Source organism: Mesoplodon densirostris, chromosome 2 (assembly GCF_025265405.1).
Source record: "Mesoplodon densirostris isolate mMesDen1 chromosome 2, mMesDen1 primary haplotype, whole genome shotgun sequence".
In the NCBI taxonomy this organism is placed as follows: domain Eukaryota; kingdom Metazoa; phylum Chordata; class Mammalia; order Artiodactyla; family Ziphiidae; genus Mesoplodon; species Mesoplodon densirostris.
The window spans coordinates 37,340,931-37,358,092 of NC_082662.1; the positions used below are offsets into that span (position 1 = coordinate 37,340,931).

The 17,162-nt window shown below is 40.1% G+C and overlaps 1 protein-coding gene across 1 annotated transcript in view; it reads left to right on the forward strand.

Moving 5' to 3' along the window:
- LOC132502823 (sterile alpha motif domain-containing protein 1-like) overlaps positions 1–17,162 on the forward strand; it is an 84,331-nt gene that overhangs the window by 22,820 nt on the left and 44,349 nt on the right. The gene's annotated exons all lie outside the window — the stretch shown is intronic.

The window sequence follows — 17,162 nt, forward strand, 5'->3', positions numbered from 1 at the left end:
TGGGAACTGGACAGCTACATTTAAAACAATGAAATTTGAACATTCTTTAACACCATATACAAGAATAAACTCAAAGTGCTCTAAAAATCCAAATGTAACACAGGATACCGTAAAACTCCTAGAGGAAAACATAGGCAGAACACTTCTTTGACATAAATTGCAGCGATATATTATTTTGATCCACCTCCTAAAGTAAAGGAAATAAAAACAAAAATAAACAAATGGGACCTAATGAAACTTAAAAGCTTTTGCATAGCAAAGGAAACCATTGACAAAATGAAGACAACCTACTGAATGCAAGAAAATATTTGCAAATTATTTGATCGATAAGGGATTAATATTCAATACACATAAACAGCTCATAAAACACAACATCAGAAAAACAAACAACCAGATTAAAAAGTGGGCAGAAGACCTGAATAGACATTTTCCCAAAAGGAAATGCAGATGGCCAACAGGCACATGAAAAGATGCTCAACATCACTAAACCTCAGGGAAATGCAAATCAAAACCACAATGAGATATCACCTCATATCTGTCAGAATGGCTATCATCAAAAAGTATACAGATAACAAATGTTGGCAAGGATGTGGATAAAAGGGAACACTTGTACACAGTTGGTGGTAATGTAAATTGGTGCAGTCACTGTGGAACACAGTATGGAGGTTCCAGCAATTCCACTCCTGGGTATATATCTGAAAAAAACAGAAACACTAACTTGAAAAGGTACATGCACCCCAATGTTCATAGCAGCATTATTTACAGTTGCCAAGATATGGAAGCAATGTAAGTGTCCATCAACAGATGAATGGATAAAGAAGATGCGGTATACACACCACATCTCAGCCATAAAAAAGAATGAAATTTTGCCATTTGCAGCAACATGGATAGACCTGGAAGGCATTATACTAAGTGAAATTCAACAGAGAAGGACAAATACTGTATGATATCACTTATGTGTGGGATCTAAAAAATACAACAAACTAGTGAATATAACAGAAAAGAAGCAGACTCACAGATATAGAGAACAGACTACTGGTTACCAGTGGGGAGGGAGAGGCAACACAGGGGTAGGGGAATAAGGCTACAAGGATGTATTGTACAACATGGGGAATATAGTCTATATTTTGTAATAACTGTAAATGGAGTGTAACCTTTAAAATTATATAAAAAATAAAAATTAAAAAAGTCAAGAACCCTCTTAGATAGCCTCATCCACCAGAGGGCAGACAGCAGAAGCAAGAAGAACTACAATCCTGCAGCCTGTGAAACAAAAACCACATTCACAGAAAGATAGACAAGATGAAAAGGCAGAGGGCTATGTACCAGATGAAGGAACAAGGTAAAACCCCAGAAAAACAACTAAATGAAGTGGAGATAGGCAACCTTCCAGAAAAAGAATTCAAAATAATGATAGTGAAGATGATCCAGGACCTCAGAAAAAGAATGGAGGCAAAGATCGAGAAGATGCAAAAAATGTTTAACAAAGACCTAGAAGAATTAAAGAACAAACAAAGGGATGAACAATACAATAACTGAAATGAAAACTACACTAGAATGAATCAATAACAGAATAACTGAGGCAGAAGAACGGATGAGTGACCTGGAGACAGAATGGTGGAATTCACTGCTGCGGAACAGAATAAAGAAAAAAGAATGAAAAAAAATGAAGACAGCCTAAGAGACCTCTGGGACAACATTAAACGAAACAACATTCACATTATAGTGGTCCCAGAAGGAGAAGAGAGAGAGAAAAGACCTGAGAAAATATTTGAAGAGATTATAGTCGAAAACTTGCCTAACATGGGAGAGGAAATAGCCACCCAAGTCCAGGAAGCGCAGAGAGTCCCATACAGGATAAACCCAAGGAGAAACATGCCAAGACACATACTAATCAAACTGGCAAAAATTAAAGACAAAGAAAAATTATTGAAAGCAGCAAGGGAAAAATGACAAATAACATACAAGGGAACTCCCATAAGGTTAACAGCTGATTTCTCAGCAGAAACGCTACAAGCCAGAAGGGAGTGGCATGATATACTTAAAGTGATGAAAGGGAAGAACCTACAACCAAGATTACTCTACCCAGCAAGGATCTCATTCAGATTCGATGGAGAAATAAAAAGCTTTACAGACAAGCAAAAGCTAAGAGAATTCAGCACCACCAAACCAGTTGTACAACTGATGCAAAAGGAATTTCTCTAAGTAGGAAACACAAGAGAAGAAAAAGACCTACAAAACCAAACCCAAAACAATTAAGAAAATGGTCATAGGAACATACATATCGATAACTACCTTAAACGTGAGTGGATTAAATGCTCCAACCAAAAGACACAGGCTTGCTGAATGGATACAAAAACAAGACCCATCTATGTGCTGTCTACAAGAGACCCACTTCAGACCTAGGGACACATACAGACTGAAAGTGAGGGGATGGAAAAAGATATTCCATGCAAATGGAAATCAAAAGGAAGTTGGAGTAGCAATTCTCATATCAGATAAAATAGACTTAAAAATAAAGAATGTTACAAGAGACAAGGAAAGACACTACATAATGATCAAATGATCAATCCAAGAAGAAGAGATAACAATTATAAATATATATGCACCCAACATAGGAGCACCTCAATACATAAGGCAACTGCTAACAGCAATAAGAGAGGAAATCGACAGTGATACAATAGTAGTGGGGGACTTTTAACACCTCACTTACAACAGTGGACAGGTCATCCAAACAGAAAATTAATAACGAAATGCAAGCTTTAAATGACACAACAGACCAGGTAGATTTAATTGATATTTATAGGACATTCCATCCAAAAACAGCAGATTACACTTTCTTCTCAAGTGCATATGGAACATTCTCAAAGATAGATCACATTTTGGGTCACAAATCAAGCCTCAGTAAATTTAAGAATTTTGAAATCATATCAGGCAACTTTTCTGACCACAACGTTATGAGATTAGAAATGAATTACAGGGAAAAAAACATAAAAAACACAAACATATGGAGGCTAAACAATACGTTACTAAATAACCAAGAGATCACTGAGAAAATCAAAAAATACCTAGAAACAAATGACAGTGAAAACACTATGACCCAAAACCTATGGGATGCAGCAAAAGCAGTTCTAAGAGGGAAGTTTATAGCTATAAAAGCCTACCTCAAGAAACAAGAAAAATCTCAAATAAACAATCTAACCTTATACCTAAAGGAACTAGAGAAAGAAGAACAAACAAAACCCAAAGTTAGCAGAAGGAAAGAAATCATAAAGATCAGAGCAGAAATAAATGAAATAGAAACAAAGAAAACAATAACAAAGATCAATAAAGCTAAAAGCTGGTTCTTTGAGAAGATAAACAAAATTGATAAACCATTAGCTAGACTCATCAAGAAAAAGAAAGAGAGGACTCAAATCAATAAAATTAGAAATGAAAAAGAAGTTACAACAGACACTGCAGAAACACAAAGCATCCTAAGAGACTACTACAAGCAGCTCTATGCCAATAAAATGGACAACCTGGAAGAAATGGACAAATTCTTAGAAAGGTATAACCTTCCCAGATGGAACCAGGAAGAAATAGAAAATATGAACAGACCAATTACTAGTAATGAAATTGAAACTGTGATTAAAAATCTTCCAACAAACAAAAGTCCAGGACCAGATGCCTTCACAGGTGAATTCTATCAAACATTTAGAGAAGAGCTAACACACATCCTTCTCAAACTCTTCCAAAAAATTGCAGAGGAAGGAGCACTCCCAAACTCATTCTATGAGGCCACCATCACCCTGATACCAAAACCAGACAAAGATACTACAAAAAAAGAAAATTACAGACCAATATCACTGATGGATATAGATTTAAAAATTCTCAACAAAATACTAGCAGACAGAATCCAACAACACATTAAAAGGATCATACACCATGATCAAGTGGGATTTATCCCAGGGATGCAAGGATTCTTCAATATATGCAAATCAATCAATGTGATACACCATATTAACAAATTGAAGAATAAAAATCATACGATCATCTCAATAGATGCAGAAAAAGTTTTTGACAAAATTCAACACCGATTTATGACAAAAACTCTCCAGAAAGTGGGCATAGAGGGAACCTAACTCAACAAAAATAAAGGCCATATACGGCAAACCCACAGCAAACATCATTCTCAATGGTGAAAAACTGAAAGCATTTCCACTAAGATCAGGAACAAGACAAGGATGTCCACTCTCACCACTCTTATTCAACATAGTTTTGGAAGTCCTAGCCACGACAATCAAAGAAGAGAAAGAAATAAAAGGAATACAAATTGGAAAAGAAGAAGTAAAAGTGTCACTGTTTGCAGATGACATGATACTATACACAGAGAATCCTAAAGATGCCACCAGAAAAGTACTAGAGCTAATCAATGAATTTGGTAAAGTTGCAGGATACAAAATGAATGCACAGAAATCTCTTGCATTCCTATATACTAATGATGAAAAATCTGAAAGAGAAATTATGGAAACACTCCCATTTACCATTGCAACAAAAAGAATAAAATACCTAGGAATAAACCTACCTAGGGAGAAAAAAGACCTGTATGCAGAAAACTATAAGACACTGATATAAGAAATTAAAGATGATACCAACAGATGGAGAGATATACCATGTTTCTGGATTGGAAGAATCAATATTGTGAAAATGACTATACTACCCAAAGCAATCTACATATTCAATGCAATCCCTATCAAATTACCAATGGCATTTTTTACAGAACTAGAACAAAAAATTTAAAAATTTGTATAGAGACACAAAAGACCCCGAAAAGCCAAAGCAGTCTTGAGGGAAAAAAGCAGAGCTGGAGGAATCAGACTGCCTGACTTCAGATTATACTACAAAGCTACAGTAATCAAGACAATATGGTACTGGCACAAAAAAAGAAATATAGATCAATGGAACAAGATAGAAAGCCCAGAGGTAAACCCACATATCTATGGTCAGCTAATCTATGACAAAGGAGGCAAGGATATACAATGGAGAAAAGGCAGTCTCTTCAATAAGTGGTGCTGGGAAAACTGGACAGCTACATGTAAAAGAATGAAATTAGAACACTCCCTAACACCATACATAAAAATAAACTCAAAATGGATTAGAGACCTAAATGTAAGACCGGACACTATAAAACTCTTAGAGGAAAACATAGGAAGAACACTCTTTGACATAAATCACAGCAAGATCTTTTTTGATCCACATCCTAGAGTAATGGAAATAAAAACAAAAATAAACAAATGGGACCTAATGAAACTTCAAAGCTTTTGCACAGCAAAGGAAACCATAAACAAGACGAAAAGACAACCCTCAGAATGGGAGAAAATATTTGCAAACGAATCGATAGACAAAGGATTAATCTCCAAAATATATAAACACCTCATGCAGCTCAATATTAAAAAAACAAACAACCCAATCCAAAAATGGGCAGAAGACCTAAATAGACATTTCTCTAAAGAAGAAATACAGATGGCCAGGAAGCACATGAAAAGCTGCTCAACAGCACTAATTATTAGAGAAATGCAAATCGAAACTACAATGAGTTATCACCTCACACCAGTTAGAATGGGCATCATCAGAAAATCTACAAACAACAAATGCTGGAGAGAGTGTGGAGAAAAGGGAACCCTCTTGCACTGTTGGTGGGAATATAAATTGATACAGCCACTATGGAGAACAGTTTGGAGGTTCCTTAAAAAACTAAAAATAGAATTACCATATGATCCAGCAATCCCACTACTGGGCATATACCCAGATAAAACCGTAATTCAAAAAGACACATGCACCCCAATGTTCATTGCAGCACAATTTACAATAGCCAGGTCATGGAAGCAACCTAAATGCCCATTGACAGACGAAAGGATAAAGAAGATGTGGTACATATATACAATGGACTATTACTCAGCCATAAAAAGGAACGAAATTGGGTCATTTGTTGAGAAGTGGATGGATCTAGAGACTGTCATACAGAGTGAAGTAAGTCAGAAAGAGAAAAACAAATACTGTGTATTAACGCATATATGTGGAACCTAGAAAACTGGTACAGATGAACTGGTTTTCAGGGCAGAAACTGAGACACAGATGTAGAGAACAAACATATGGACACCAAGGTGGGGGGGAAAGCGGCAGGAAGGTGGGGGTAGGTGGTGTGATGAATTGGACAATTGGGATTGACATGTATACACTGATGTGTATAAAATTGATGACTGATAAGAACCTGCTATTTAAAAAAATAAATAAAATAAAATTCAAAAAAAAACACACAACAACTGACAAGCCCACTTATATGTGGATTTTTTTCAATTAACATGTACTACAGTGCTACACAATCCACAGTTGGTTGAATCCACAGATGGGGAACTGCAGATATGGAGGTTCGATTGTAAAGTTATATACAGGTTTTTGGCTGTATGGAAGTCGGTGCCCAAAACAAAACAAAACAACAACAACAAAAAGTCAAGAACTGTTTATAACAACTTAAATAATACAAATCAGAATACTAGTGATCAGATATTGCCATGATTCCAATTATAGAGAATTTTTTGGTGTAACAGTATTCATAACATTCATCAAAATAATCTTTAATAACTGTATTACTTTTGTTTATTAAAAGACACCTCAGAAGAAATAAAAATACAAGCCACAAACAAAGGAGAAGATGCCTGTGACAAACATAACCAACAAAGGATTAATATCTAGTATATGTAAATAACTCCTATAAAATAATAATAAAAAAAAGAGAATCAATTCAGTAGAGAAACTGACAAAAGACATGCTCAGAAAAGAAACTTGTATGGTCAATAATTTATGGAAAAATGCTTAATTTTATTAATAATTAGGGAAATTTAAATCAAGACCAGAGTGAGATACCATTTACATACATTCAATTGGCAAAAATTAAGAAGTATGGCAACATTTTCTTTTTTTTAATTCTTTTTTCTTCCAGTTTATTGAGATATAATTGACATGGGGCACTGTATAAGTTTAAGGTGTACAGCCTAATGATTTGACTTACATACATCATGAAATGATTATCACAGTAAGTTTTTATGTTAAATAGATGCAAAACTAAAGAAATAGAAAAAATGCGTGTATGATGAGAACTCTTAGGATCTATTCTCTTACTTTCATGTATAACATATGGCAGTGTTAATTATATTTATCATGTTGTACATTATATTATGGCAATATTTTCTGAAGAGAATATTGATCAATGGGATATCTTATACATTATTGGTGGATGTGAAAATTGAACAACTATTTTGGAAAACAATTTGGCATTATCTTATGCTATTGAATAATCACATGCCTAGAAACTCAACTCTTAGGTATATACCCAAGAGAAATTTTTGCCATGTACACCAGAAGACATGTGACAGGGATGTTGCAACACTACCTGTAAGACAAAAAAAAAAAAAAAAAAAAGAAGGAACAATTCAAATGCCCACTGACCACAGAATGGATAGTCTGTGGTATATTTGCACATGGAATACTACACAGTAGTAAAAATAAAAATGATATTCCTTTTCGTACCACAACTTTGAATAAATCTTAGTAATTATAATTTTAACTGGAAAAGCAAGTCTCAAAAGACTACTCTTTTCATCAAGATCAAAAACAACTAAAACAAAACAATATCTTACCTAGGCATCAACATATGTGGTAAAACCCTCAGATAGTGGTGACCTCTTGGGGGAGGCATGGGTACTGGATAGGAGAGGAGTGCATGGTAGACCTAAGTTACTGATAATATTTTAGCTCTTGGGATGAGTACTGAACTCGTGGGGGTGCTCATTATATTATTATTTTTTTTAACTTTTTTCTTGTGTTTAATTAATTAATTTATTTTTTGGCTGCGTCGGGTCTTTGTTGCGGCACATGGGATCTTCGTTGAGGCATGCGGACTTCTCTCTAATTGTGGAGTGCAGGTTTTCTCTCTCTCATTGTGGTGCGCGGGTTCCAGAGTGCGTGGACTCCGTAGTTTGGGACACTCAGGCTCTCTCCTTGAGGCGCGTGGGCTTAGTTGCCTTGCAGCATGTGGGATCTTAGTTCCCTGACCAGGGATCGAACCCACATCCCCTGCATTGGAAGGCAGATTCTTTACCAATGGACCACCAGGGAAGTCCCTCATTATATTATTTTAAAAAATAAAAACAAGAAATAAATAAGTAGTCCTCACTATCTCATCCTTTAATACTAATAGGATTTTCAGCGCCTTCAAACTCAACCAGGTAGGATGACCAATCCCAGCCCTAGGATGCCAGACTCCCACTCCCTTGAGTGTTAATTGCTGCAACTGTTTCTGGTGTGAATCATTGTACTGGTCAAAGTTCTTTGGGCAGACCACAGAATCTAATACTCAGTTTAAACAGAAGGAGATTTATTACAAAGTACTAGGTACAGGCTTCCCTGGTGGTGCAGTGGTTGAGAATCTGCCTGCTAATGCAGGGGACACGGGTTCGAGCCCTGGTCTGGGAGGATCCCACATGCTGCGGAGCAACTAGGTCCGTGAGCCACAGCTATTGAGCCTGCGCGTCTGGAGCCTGTGCTCCGCAACAAGAGAGGCCGCGATAGTGAGAGGCCCGCGCACTGCGATGAAGAGTGGCCCCCACTTGCCACAACTAGAGAAAGCTCTCGCACAGAAACAAAGACCCAACACAGCAAAAATAAATTAATAAACTCCTACCCCCAACATCTTCTTAAAAAAAAAATGCAGTAGTAGGATAATACCAAACAGGAAAGAAAGGATTCCAGAAAACTGGTACCAGGACAGAATTCTGTTTAAAAAACAAACAAACAAACAAAGTACTAGGTACTGGGTAAAGCTGAATTTTGAGAGGCGATAAATTGTGGCTGACATCGGGTCGTGGATGACGCTGATTACGAATGACAAGAGGCTTTTGTAGGGTGGGGTCCCTAGAACAGAGGCTGTTATGGAGATTCTTATTCAAGTGATTTATTGGAGGAGTACTCTTGGGAGAAGGTGATTGAGAGGAGCCAGATAGGACAGAGGAAGAAAGTTAAACAAGGATGTGGAAGTGGTGTCATCTGGAGACTCGTCCTCAGCCTGGTTTGCAGGGGAGATCAGAGCATGTACCACAGGACTGGTTCCTGTTTCAGGCAAGTGGGATAGGATAGCCCTTTGTACCTAAGGGAAGGTGCCTAGCTTCCAGGGGAGTTGATTCCCGTGTGGCTGAGAAGGGGCCACCAGCTCTCACAGCGACTGGGGTTGGGTGCACTGATCAGGACAGAGCCCTGGAAATGACTCAGTACCAACCTGACCTCACTGGGAAGGGTCGGGGAGATCTGGGACGAGGTCAGGATCAGGGGTCAGGGATGGAGGAGGGCAGTGAAGTTGGGAGAGCAGAAGGGGGCTGCTGTGCACCCTGGAAGCACAGCCTAGGTTCCCTGAGACCCTAGGGGCTTGGCCTCATGCAGCAGTGACCTCTCTTCCCATCTGCACGTAGAAGGACAGGCCAAGCCCTCCCCTTAGCTTCTCAATCCAGTGGGTGCCAAGCACATGATCACCCCACCCTAGTCATCAGTGTCACCCTTCCTGTTACTCAGGCAGAGAGAACTAGCCTTCTCTCTTAGCAACCTGCTTCCCCTCCCTCGTCACTACGCTCCCCCACCCTGGCCTTGGCCTTGATCTCAGGCTCTGAAGGTGCTGGATTCAATGTGATGTCTGATTCATTGGGTGATAGGTAGTTTTTTCCCAAGCTGCCTGCCTCAGTCTGGAGTGGAACATTCTGGCCTCATAAGAGGGCAGCCTAGGAGTCACAATTTAACTCCTGCTCTGCCAGCATGATTCTCCAGGGCCAGAACCTGGGGTTCTGAAAATTGTTTTCTCCAGAGTGGCACCAAAGGGAGCCTTGTGGAGGGCTTGCGACACTCCATATTCTTCCTCATTCTCACCCAGGCCATCCAGGAAACAGTTAATCTGAGTAGAAAGAGTGTCCCCTGGGCCGCCGCCCATTCCAACGCAGTTGCCACCCTCTGCCCTTCTGTCTGTATTTTCTGGGGCCACCGATGTGCCGTCTCTAACGGAGGGGCCCACCTGTGCCTTCTGCACACTTTCTCCTGTCTGCCTCCTCCCAGGGGCCGGCCCCCACCTCCAGCAGAGATTTACACCTTCCCGAGCACCCACACAGGAAGCCAGAGACAGCACAGGCTAGTGGCAGAAGTTCAGAGGCTGAGACAGGCCTGGGTGGGAGATACTGCAACATTCCAGTCTTCTTACCCTTCTGGATGGCGGATGGAGGCATCTTGGCAGGGTGGGGTGGGGGTCGAGGAGGGGGCGGGAGCTTTCTGGGAGGGGTCTTGGCCAGAGGAGCCTCAGCAGGCTCGGCCCAGGCTGGTGGTCCCTCTTTCTTCCCTTAGTCCGCACCTTGGACATGCTGAGGGAAAGGCTGTGTCTATTTTTGCCCCTGGCTGCTTCATGGATCAGGGCTCCACGTTCCAGCCCAAAGGCGCCAACTACCCCCTTTCTCTTTTCCCTGCTCTTGCCCAGCCTTAGCTGCTGCCCCGCCTGCAGTCAATGCCTGTACCTTCCTTCAGACCCCATGTCCTATCAGCCCTCACAGCTGTGGCCACTGCGTTAAGAGGGGGCACCTCTGTCTCGGTGGCACACGGGTGGGGACTCCACATCCTCAGCTGTCCCCCCTGTGCTCTGGACCCCCCATCTTCCACCGTCTTGTTTTATTGATTAGTCCTTCTCACTTGCATTTTTAGCCTCCAAGTCTTTGGGTTTCTATTTATAGCCTATAAACTTGCAAAAACCTCCCTCATTAAAAAAAAAAGAGGCCCAAGTCTCCCTCTGCTGCACGTCCCACCCGCTGTTCTCCCCTCTCCCCGTCTCCATCAGAGCCAGACCCTGCTGGGTTAACGGACAAACTGACACGCGCTTCGGGTGCCAGCCAAGAGAAGCAACACAAAAAATAAGTAGTGCAATAGGAACAGGAAAAGTCATTTTCAATGAAAAGTGGCAATAAATTAACATTGTAGTTAGGATTTAGCAAGGGCTTATTTGAATTTCAGCATACATGCAAGTTTTACATTATTTTGAAAATCGGAAAATTAGTTTGTATCACATATAGGAGGGATGGGAACCCTCATCTTTTAAAGGTGTTAATTCTCTCTTCGTCACCTCTCACTCTTCAACCCTGTGTGTTTTCAAGACACCATTAAGTTACTAACTGCTCTTGCCAAGGCTGCCAGTGACCTTCACGTTGACAAATTCGATGGATGGGTTTCCTTCTCAGCTGTGACCCTCTCAGCAGAAGTCACCTCTAGCCTTGAAAAGCTCTCAGGTGGGTTCGGTGACAACTGCTCTCCTGGGTTCCCCTCTGCTTCGTAAACCTCTCCCTTTCTGATGTGCTCCTGGTTCTTCTTCCTCCCAGAATGTTTGTATTCTCCAGAGTCTAGAGCTGGGTTTCAGCTCTTTCTACAGATCTCTCCTGGGATAGTTCCTCAACTTCTCTGGTTTTAGTTACCATCTGCACTCAGATTACTTCCTAGCAACTTTCCCTAGCTCAGCCATAGCTCCTGACCTGTAGATCTGTGTGTCCCACCATGTACCCTTTCAGGCATCTAAATTCACTAAGTTTGAACTTGAGTTCTCATGTCCCCCACAAAACCTTCCTTCTCTAGCATCCCCTGTCTTAGGGAGTAGCATCATCATCCATTTAGTCCCCAAACTCAAAACCTTTCTCTCCCACATCCTCCATGCGCCGCCCCCCACCTCCACAATCTACCGGGTCTGACCTGTTGACTCTGTCTCCTAAATATCTTGAATTTATCCTTTTCTCTTTATTTTCTGGCTACCACCCTAGTCCAAGTCGCCATTATCTCTGGCTTATGCTATTCCAGTAGCCTCTGAACTGGTCTTCCCTCTCAACTTGCTCAATCCACTTTCCATACTGAAGCTAGCCTGATGAGGTTTCAGTGATTCCTCTTTGGCTCAGGATAAACCCAAGCTCCTTAAGGTGGCATTTCAGACTTACCATTTTCTGGTTCCTGACCTCAGGTGTGCATGTGCTCAGGAGAGCATTAGCTCTCCCTGCAATTTGCCATTCACTCTCTGCTCCGACAATATTTAACTACCTGGAGCTTCCCCTCTGCTGCCTAGGCTGCCTTCTTCCCTCTCCCACTCCTCCTCTATTCTTTTTTGGGACAAAAATAGCCTGGCGAGAGATGTTGGAGACTTGAACTAGGGTGGTGACATGGATGTGGTAAGAACTGATGAGATTCTGGACCTACTTTGAAGGGAGATACAGTAGGACTTGTTGGATTTGGAAATGTGGGAAGAGAAAAAGAAAGGAGTCCAGGATAACTCTCCAGGTTTTTTTTTTTTCCTGAGTAACTAGAAAAAAATGAATTCCACTAACAAGAGTTGGGAAGATAGTGGGAACAGTGGGTTTGGGTGGGAAGATAAGGAGTTTAGTTTTGATGTGTTAGTGGAAATGGCTGTTAGAAATCCAGTTAGGTATATGAGTCTGCGTTCAGGGGACAGATCTGAGCTGCAGCTGTGAATGTATGAGTCATCAGTGCAAAGGCGGTATTTAAAGCCACAAGACTGGATGAGAGCACTGAGGGTATAAGTTGCATAGAAAATAGAAAGAGGCCCAAGAGCCTTCAGCATTAAGAGGTTGTAGAGATGAGCCTCAGCAGGGAAAGATGCAGGAGGAAAAGCAGGAAAATGTAGCATCCTGAAAGCCTAGTGGAAAAAGCATTTGCTGGAGGAGGAAGTGGTCAACTGTGTCAAAGGTCAAGTAAGCTAAGGTCTGAGAATTGACCACTAGAATTAATAACAGGAAGATCACTGATGATGTTGACAAGAGCAGTTCAGGAAATGGTGTGGGCAAAAGCTTGTGGGATTACAACTAAAAGAAAAAGGACAGAGAGGGGTTGGAGTTAGATTAACAATTTTTTAAAAAGAATTTTGCTGAAAAAAAATGGTACAGTAAAGTGGATGCTAGCTGGAGGGTGAGTTAGGATCATGAGAGTTTTTTTTTTTTTTTAAGATGGGATAAATAACAGCAGATTATTTCTGTATATTTATGGGATTGATCCAGTAGAGAGAAAAAGACTGATGAAACAATAGAGAAGAAATATTTGAAGGACAAAATTCTTGAGGGGTTGAGAGAGGAAAGGACCTGTTCCCCAGGCAGGGAGGTTGGCTTTAGACAGGAGCTCTTCTGAGCTATTTCCGGGGCTTCCTCTCTGCCTTTACTCTGCTCCAATGTCTGCTCTCTGGAGAGATCTTTCCTGTCCAGCCTTCTAGAATGGTGGTACCCATCACTCTCTATCCTTTTATACTGCTTTACTTTCATTTGTAGTGCTTCTCATAATATTATAGAACAGATATGTTTATTTTCTGTCTTAGTCATTAGAATATAAATTCCATGTGGGGAGAGACTTGGTCTTGTTCACCCTGGATTGCCAGCCCCCAGCATAGTGTCTCACACAGTAGCTGCCCAAAAAATATTTGGGAATGAAGGAAGAAGTGTATTTTTCCCCCATGCTCATGGCAACACCTCAATTCTCATTCCATTCTTGTTTTTATTCCACTCTTCTATAACCAGCATCTCTTCCCATTCTCCTTCCCCATTCACCCAAGAAAGCATTCTGTTCCATCTCCATTGGCATCCCCATCATTCCCATACCACCCTCCCCACCATACTACCCTTATCCTGTGAGTATCCATCCTCATCTGCGTCTCATCTCCTCCAACCCCCATCTTAATTCCCCTTCTAACCCCAGTCTCAGCTCTATCCCCAACCACATCCTGTCTGCTCATCCTGATTGCATCATTATGGCTAACCTCACTTCCTGTTTTCGTGGCCAACACCGTACAGTTCCACCTCTCTCCCATTCCATTCTCCTGCCATCAACATGCAGTCTCCATCTCCATCACCATCACTTTCCCATTCCCTTTTGCCATCACCATCACCACCTAATCTGCTTCAGCACCCTGGGGAAGAAACATATCTTTGCACTGTGTATTGGCTAGAAATCGCCAGGGCCATGGTTAATACAAGCAACTGTGGGAAGAAAGAGAGATGGAACTGCTTTTTTTCATAGTGACTTAAGTAAATATTAACAAGCCTATTTTATGGACTAGCACTATTCCCTACAATAGACATAATAAATGACTTCCTGAAATTTTCTAAAATATGTTTTACATATATTGGCATTATCACAAGCCTTGGCACTAGGGGTTCTAAGCCTGCGAGATTTACTTATTTATTTATTTATTTATTTATGGCTGCATTGGGTCTTTGTTGCTGCGTGTGGGCTTTCTCTAGTTGCGGTGAGCGGGGCTACTCTTCATTGCAGTGCGTGGGCTTCTCATTGCAGTGGCTTCTGTTGTTGTGGAGCACAGGCTCTAGGCATGCCTGCTTCAGTAGTTGTGGCATGTGGGCTCAGTAGTTGTTGCTCGTGGGCTCTAGAGCTCAGGCTCAGTAGCTGTGGTGCATGGGCTTAGTTGCTCTGTGGCATGTGAGATCTTCCCGGACCAGGGCTCGAAACTGTGTCCCTGCATTGGCAGGTGGATTCTTAACCACTGCACCACGAGGGAAGCCCAGCTTGCGAGATTAAGACAATCTCTGTGGAAAAACAATCTGTCTTCTCAGAGGGCCCCTTTTTCTTAATTTCCAATGCCAGGAAACCCTGGGAAAGAGTCTGTAAGTTATGATAGAAAACGAAGCAATTCAAATTGAATCTCACTTGGAACTCCAGTTTTTGCCCCAGCCTGACTAGTCAGCTAACAAGGATTTGGGGGTTATAAGCATTCAGTATCCTTCTTTATCTTATCTTCAAGAGAAATCATCAGTCTAGGACCTGAATAAATAATTTTCATGCCCTCTTTATAAGTTTTTCCCCTCATACCAATTTGTGACCTAGAATTCACTTTTAGTCAAGGCTGGACAAAAATGTGTATATGTTCTAATGAATGAATGAATGAATTATACAATATATAGATAAAATAATTGCATGTTATACTTAACATATATAATTACTGTCACATATTAATAAAATTATTATTCCCAATATAACTATGATTCTATATGTAATTTTATTTTATTCTTAATTATCTTAGTAAGATGCCAACCCAAGATCATGGGCCTCAATTCTCAATCTGGTGTTTGACACTTTTTCTTTGGAATTTTTTGGAATATATAGTAGTGTTGTTTAGCAACGAGGGCACAGACTCCTTTTTTTTTTTTTTTTTTTTTTGGCTAGAATAAAGTCAAGAGATGTGATTTTGTGAAAACCACGGTTGAATTTGCTACCAGTATTGTTGTATATAAATTTGACTTGTAAGAATGTTTATTTGAATCAGGATCTAATAAATGTTTCTCAAATAGGGATATATAGTCATCGAGACCAAGCAAGTAGAGACTTTGGCCCAAGTCACTTTGTCTCCTACATGGTGCTTGGGTGAGCATCACCAATTTAACAATCACCTCTGAGAATCCCATCTTGTTCAAGGTCTATACTAATCAAAATCCTTCAGATTGGAAGAGATATGGGAACATATGTATATGTATAACTGATTCACTTTGTTATAAAGCAGAAACTAACACACCATTGTAAAGCAATTAAACTCCAGTAAAGATGTTAAAAAAAATCCTTCAGATTGATGCTTTGTTTTCTATTTTCTTATAAATTATGAAGCAAATTATCTTTGCATACCAAAGAGTAATATGACAAATAATAATACTATAGGGAATGATAATGTATAAGAACTATAAGGCATAAATGAACACCAGCGTATACCCATCATCCAGCTTGAGAAGTAAAGTCTCACCGGTATTTTTGAAGCCTTTTAAGAAGATCCTTCCCAATGCATTTCTCTCCCTCTTCTGCAAGAATAATGGCTACTCTAAATTGTGGAGTATAATCCCCTTCCTTTTTGTTATCATTTTATTACAAATTATGTACATGACCCTAAATGTATTGTTAAATTCTCTGTATCTTTGAGTATTATATAAAAGGTGTCATAATGTATGCTATACTTCATGCTATACTATGTCATAACGTATGCTATATGTCATAATGTATGCTTTTTTCAATTAATATTTGATTCTCGAGTTTATCCATATGTGTAATTGTAGTTTGTTCATTTTCAGCGTGTACAGTATAGCACAGTAAGAACAAACCACACTTTATTTGTTCATTTTCCTGTTGATGGGCTTTTGGGTTACTTCCAGCTTTTGACTACTACAAATAATGCTGCTGTAAACATTTTGCTCCTGTGATCTGGTTAACATATGCACAGATTTCCAAAAGGTATGAACCTAGGAGTAGAATTGGTAGGTTGTAAGGTATATGCATCTTCAACTTTACCAGATACTGCCAAACTTCTTTTTTGAAGTGGTTGTACCAATTCAGCATTCCATCAGCACTGTATGTGAGTGCCTTTTATTGTGACACAAACCTTGTGTGCCTTCTCAGAGTCCCTCAACCGCCTCCTTTTCTCTCTTTCTTTTTCTGAGCATATGAACCACACCTGGTCACTTGGCCACTTCCAGATTTGGATAAAATCCACACTGTGGAGATCTGCCAGAGGGCTATGGGCAGCAGTCTGGAAGTGCAGGGGAGTAGCTCAATGTGATGTAAACCTTGACTAATGGAAGCAGGGAAAAGGAAGGAGCCAGGAGTTTCCTTTCCCTCTTCTGACATGTAGTTCCTCCTTGCAACCCTTCTCACATGAAGGACAATCATGTTAAATGAACAACTTGCTGTGTCTCTTTGAAGCTTGTTGCAAAGCAATAATCAGAAATCTGTGCAGATGTGAACCAGATCACAGGAACAAATATTTTTATAATAGCATTATCTGTATTAGTCAATAAGCATTGCATTGCATTTTATCTTTCCTAGCATCACTTCTCTTCCTCCTTCAATTTACTGCCCATAGCTGGCACATCCCAAATAAAACATTAGCTTCTTAATCCTTGCCTCAGGTTCTGCTTTCTAGAGGGTCCAGGCTAAGAAAATTCTCATTACTCCATTTCCTCACCAACTGTTTTTTTTTTTAGGGTTTCAAATTCTTTTTTTAATTTTTATTTTATATTGGAGTGTAGCTGATTTACAATGTTGTATTAGTTTCAGGTGTACAGGAA